Raw genomic sequence first — 6,000 nt, 5'->3', positions numbered from 1 at the left:
ATGACATTGCGGTGTTCAGTGGCACCTGGCCAGAACACCTGCGACACCTCTGGGAAGTGTTGATGGCGCTGCGCAAAGCAGGCCTCACAATCAAGGCAAGCAAGTGCCAGATTGGGCAGGGTTCAGTGGTGTACTTAGGACACCAAGTGGGGAGTGACAAGGTGGCACCCTTGCAACCCAAAATTGAGACCATCCTGGCTTGGGAACCCCCCAAGACCCAGACTGCAGTGAGAGCCTTCCTGGGGCTCACTGGGTACTACAGGAGGTTTGTCAAGGGCTATGGCACTATTGTGACCCCCTTGACAGAGATGACTTCAAAGAAGCAGCCCAGGAATGTGAATTGGACTGACACCTGTCAGAAGGCTTTTGACACCCTGAAAACTGCCATGTGCACGGCGCCCGTGCTCTTGGCTCCTGATTTCTCCAAGTAATTTCTAGTGCAAACAGACACTTCAGAGCATGGTGTAGGGGCTGTTCTCTCACAGATGACTGAGGAGGGCTGGGACCAACCTGTAGCCTTCATCAGTAGGAGGTTACTTCCCCGGGAACGTAGGTGGAGTGCAATAGAGCGAGAAGCATTTGCTGTGGTCTGGGCGCTGAAGAAGCTATGACCCTACTTGTTTGGGTCTCATTTCCGGGTTCAGACAGACCACAGGCCCCTCAGATGGTTGATGCAAATGAGGGGTGAGAACCCAAAACTGTTGAGGTGGTCCATCTCCCTACAGGGTATGGACTTCACGGTGGAACATCGCCCTGGCACAGATCACGCCAATGCTGATGGTCTGTCCAGGTTTTTCCGCCTTAGTGATGAGGAACTCCCTGGGGAACGGTAGTTCCCCCCACATTTCAGCTGGAGGGGACACGTGTTAGACCTGGCACCTTGGCGTGAGTTTCCCTTCCACTTTTTGCAGATGTGCCTCAGATGTTTTTGCTGGTGTCCGCTGCTCAGGGCACTGCGCCACGGCCAACCCGTGCCACAGTGCAAGTGCTCCCTATGTAATGTGTAACTGTGATTGATATTCCTGATTGGTTCATTGGATTTACTGTCAGTCCCCAGTAAAGTGCACCAGGAGTGCCAGGGCTTGTAAATGCCAATACTGCTAGTGGGCCTGCAGCGCTGGTTGCGCCACCCACAGAAGCAGCCTTTTGAAATGTGTCTAGGGTCTGCCACTGCAGAACCTGCGTGCAGTCTGGTACTGTCAGGCTGGCTGGGCAAGTGCACACACTTGCCAGCCCCTAAACCTTCCCTTAACTTCATATTAGTCACCCCTATGGTAGGCCCAAGGGCAGGGTGCATTGGAAGTGTAAGGTAGGACATGCTCTGATGTGTGTGGCATGTCCTAATAGTGAATTACAGCCAAATTCGTTTTTCACTATTGTAAGGCTACCTGTTCTCTTAGGCCAAGATGGGCTGCTGGAATTATTACACTGTATAATCCCAGCAGGCTCAGGGAACATGGTAGAAAATAAAGTTTAGTATGCCTGAACTCAGAATAATAAAATACTTCTTTTAGTAAAGTTTATTTTAATATCATGTGTTTGCAAATGCTACTTTTAGAAAGTGAGCATTTGCTTGCCTAACCATTTCAGCCCGCCTCTGCTAGTATGTGTATCTGACTGTCTGGGATGTGTGAGTGACAGGGCTGGGGGATGACAGGTGTTGAATGCAAGGATTACACCTTAGTGGGAGGTAGGAGTGCCCCTGGACTCTTAACAGGGCTGTGCTCTGCCACCACAATAGTGGCTCCGCCCCCTGGGGAGCGACTGATGACTCAGCCTGCACCTGGCCCAGGAAGGGCGAAGCACTGTCAACAAGGTACTCCTGGCTGCCCCTGTCCACACAATGCTGGCTCCACCTCCTGTGGAGCGTCTGATGTGCCTGCCCCTCACACTGAAAGCAGAAACCAGAAGTACACCCAACAAGTGCTCAGAGACTGAATGAAGTTATGCAGAGGTCCCCGTGGCCTGAGAAGACAAAAGAAATGCTGTATAAAAGTAGGAGCCCTGCTCCTTGTAAATAAGAATCCTGTTTCCCACAAAGAACCTCTGCCCAATTAGAAGGAGAAGAAGAAGCTGGAAGGACTGGACTGCTGCTTGCCTTGCTGAGGAAGGAGAGGAGAAGACTTTGAGAAAGACTTTGCAGACTTGTGCTTTGAAACATTCTCCAAGGGCTTGTCTGAGCTTCCCCCCTGACCTGAACCCCAGGACTAGTGGGTTCTTGGTGCCTTTGCTCTTCTTTGAACCTCGAGCCGTGTGTGCCTCCCGCCGGAGTAAGACTGCGCCCCTCATCGCCCCCTCCTAGGGCTGTGGCACTTGGGAGCTTGCCTGCCTTTTCACCCGTGAGAGCCTCGCTCCGTTCGGAGTCGCTCTCTGCCCCCGGGCTAGGCTGCCTGCACCTCTGCCCCCGCCTGTCATTAGGAGCGCGCTGAAGCGCTCTCGCCCCTCCCGCCGGAATTGCTTTGGAGATCGTGATCTATGCCGGGACCCGCAGCCCGCACGGACCGTGCCCTGCCTTCCCCGCTTCACTGTCCCAGAGTGTTTGCAGGCCGCACCACCCCCTTTGTGGAGACCCCCGTACCGTCGTACTGAGGGTTGAGGGCCGCGCCTGCCTGTGTGCCGCACCCGCTGATGTCAAAGATCCACCGGCACCCCTGAACTGAACGAGTCGCACTGCCCGTGCACGACTCGTCCGCACCCCGAAGGAAGCGAAGCCTTCGCCAAGATCTACACCGGGCGAGGGGCCCGCAACGTTTTATTTCCCCTTTTGCGCTCCAGCCGCTCTTGCAACCGTGAGTACACTGTCAGTTTCAGCCCTAGTACGCCTGGCCTCCCAGTTACCCGCCTCCCTATCTGCAGCGCACCAAGGAGGTCCGGGTCGACCCGCTGAGAGCCGACCGCGAGGGGTAGACTGCCGTGAAAGGCCCGGCGCGCACCCTGTACGAGTCGCACGCGTGCTCACGCTAGATGCGTGAGACGCGGTAGGGTGTCGCCGTTTCGACCGGGAGAAACGTACAGGAGCGCTGCCAAGAGCAGGACCGAGTCCCTAAGGTCCCCATGGAGTGGCAAAGTCCATAGCCCGCTCAAGAAGTGCTTTAGAAGTACAAAGAGACTAAGAGAACCATTTCTAAGTGAATAGCGAATTGAACTAGAAAGAAAGAAGATACATTGGAACTGTAACTGAGAAACGCTTGCCTATTAACAATCTTGTGGCCTAATTTAAAAACTTTATTATTGGTCTTGTGATAAGTCTTACCTGCATATATATTTTTACATAAAGGAACGTATTTTTATATGTTCACAGCCTGGTGTCCATTTGTGGGGGGATTGGTACATTTTACTGTGTGTGTTATTACAAATGCTTAACTCAGCTACGCCTTTGTGCCGCACCGGCTGATGTCAAAGATCCACCGGCACCCCTGAACTGAACGAGTCGCACTGCCCGTGCACGACTCGTCCGCACCCCGAAGGAAGCGAAGCCTTCGCCAAGATCTACACCGGGCGAGGGGCCCGCAACGTTTTATTTCCCCTTTTGCGCTCCAGCCGCTCTTGCAACCGTGAGTACACTGTCAGTTTCAGCCCTAGTACGCCTGGCCTCCCAGTTACCCGCCTCCCTATCTGCAGCGCACCAAGGAGGTCCGGGTCGACCCGCTGAGAGCCGACCGCGAGGGGTAGACTGCCGTGAAAGGCCCGGCGCGCACCCTGTACGAGTCGCACGCGTGCTCACGCTAGATGCGTGAGACGCGGTAGGGTGTCGCCGTTTCGACCGGGAGAAACGTACAGGAGCGCTGCCAAGAGCAGGACCGAGTCCCTAAGGTCCCCATGGAGTGGCAAAGTCCATAGCCCGCTCAAGAAGTGCTTTAGAAGTACAAAGAGACTAAGAGAACCATTTCTAAGTGAATAGCGAATTGAACTAGAAAGAAAGAAGATACATTGGAACTGTAACTGAGAAACGCTTGCCTATTAACAATCTTGTGGCCTAATTTAAAAACTTTATTATTGGTCTTGTGATAAGTCTTACCTGCATATATATTTTTACATAAAGGAACGTATTTTTATATGTTCACAGCCTGGTGTCCATTTGTGGGGGGATTGGTACATTTTACTGTGTGTGTTATTACAAATGCTTAACTCAGCTACGCCTGAAGAATAGCCTTGGCTGCTCACGCCACGCACCTAGAGGGTGAGCAAGGGTAATTCTAAGGGGTCATCCTTCACCCTGACTTAGAGGAGAGGGTCCCTGCTTGTCACAAGTGAATTCTTGCGCCAACCAGAGACCCCCAACTCTAACAACAATGTCTTTGTTTGTTGTGTTTTTTCAGCTAATGGCTGCTTTGTTATTTGCAAAATGTACGTTTAGTTTATTGCTCGAGCGCTTGGAATTCATAGATAGGGATTGCCTCTTATTGGTTACGGGAGGCTGGGTGGGGGAGGGCGAGATCTTAGGTTCAGTTTTATGTTTTTTGCGTTATTGTATATCATGGTGCTTGTTGGCAGCGAGTGGCAACCACATATTTTGATTCTAGAATGGAATTACATCTTCTATGGTTAACTTAGGACAGCAGCCCGGTCCTTTCGGGCTTTCTTTAATGTCGTGGAATGTCAGGGGTTTAAATAACACCAGGAAGTGAAGGCAGGTTCCTAACTATATTACCAGACACCATGTGGATATTGTGTTTCTCCAGGAAACACATTTGGCTGGGGCGGATAGTACTCCTGTGGCTTTGAGCTGGGGATCCCATAGGTATTTCTCGAATTTTAGCCGCTATGCCAGAGGGGTGGCAATTTTAATACATAAGCGAATCCCTTTTGCGCTGCACAAAACCGTGGTTGATACTGAGGGACGCACATTAATCGTTTCTGGTTCATTGATGGCACATAAGATATCGTTTGTAGGCGTTTATGGCCCTAACGTAGATTCCCCATCCTTCTTCCATGACCTCTAGGTCAAACTATTGTCGCTTGAACCCAGACTTTTAATACTAGGGAGAGACTTTAACCTGCTTTTGGATCCCTCCAAGGACAGCACTTCTCTTTCACCAGATACTAAACCCCGTGCCCGGCAGGCCCTCGGAGACATATGTACACATTTTTCCTTAATTGATGTCGAGCGACGATTACACTCCTCCCTCCCACACTTCACACACTACTCGGGGTTTCATGACTCGTGGACCAGGATTGACTACTGACTGGTCTCCCCGGGAGTGGTGGGTTGGCTGGACGGTGTACTTATCCTCCCCCGTACTCTATCAGATCACTCTCCTGTCATACTCCGTCTGAGCGTTCCTAGACCGGGTGGTTATGAGAGACAATGGCGCTTCCCCGGAAGCGCGTTATTAGATCAAGTTTTTCATGAGGAGTTGCGCACTGCGATAGACGACTATTTTGAACACCTGGGCGTTCCTTTGGGAGGGATTTAAGGCCTACATCAGAGGTGTATGCATTGCCAAGCGCGCTGGGGTGCTGCGTGATCTCCGTTCGACGCTAGATCGGGTTGAGAGGGATATTGCCGCCTTGGACCGAGATTTAGTTGTTTCGGCCTCGGCCGCTGGGGAATCACAGCGCCTGGCGATGCTCCTAGAATTTAGAGAGGCGTCAGAACGTGAGATGCTATTCCTCAATAAACAATACTCGGCGCGGCGATATGGCGAGGGTGAAAGGCCTTGGAGGATTCTGACGCATACCTTGCTCCCCCCACATGACTATGCCCATATCACAACAATTGCTGGTCCACAAGACAACTTATTATACACCACCACAGACATTCGTGCGCACTTCCTTGACTACTATAAAATGCTATATTCCTCTAGGGTTACTGGAAATCTGCGGGAGCAAGGGGAATATTTATCTGAAATAGCGCTGGTCTACCTAGAAAAATATATGCAGGACTTTTTGGCTGTCCCCATTTCGCCAGATAGCATCATCGAAGCCATAGATGCGCTTCGCGGCTCCTCAGCTCCTGGATTGGACAGCTTTTCGGCCGACTTTTATAAGGAATACAAA

Source organism: Lissotriton helveticus, chromosome 2_1, assembly GCF_964261635.1.
Source record: "Lissotriton helveticus chromosome 2_1, aLisHel1.1, whole genome shotgun sequence".
Lineage (NCBI taxonomy): Eukaryota > Metazoa > Chordata > Amphibia > Caudata > Salamandridae > Lissotriton > Lissotriton helveticus.
The sequence above is the reverse complement of the archived record's forward strand: the minus strand, read 5'-3'. Positions refer to the sequence as shown.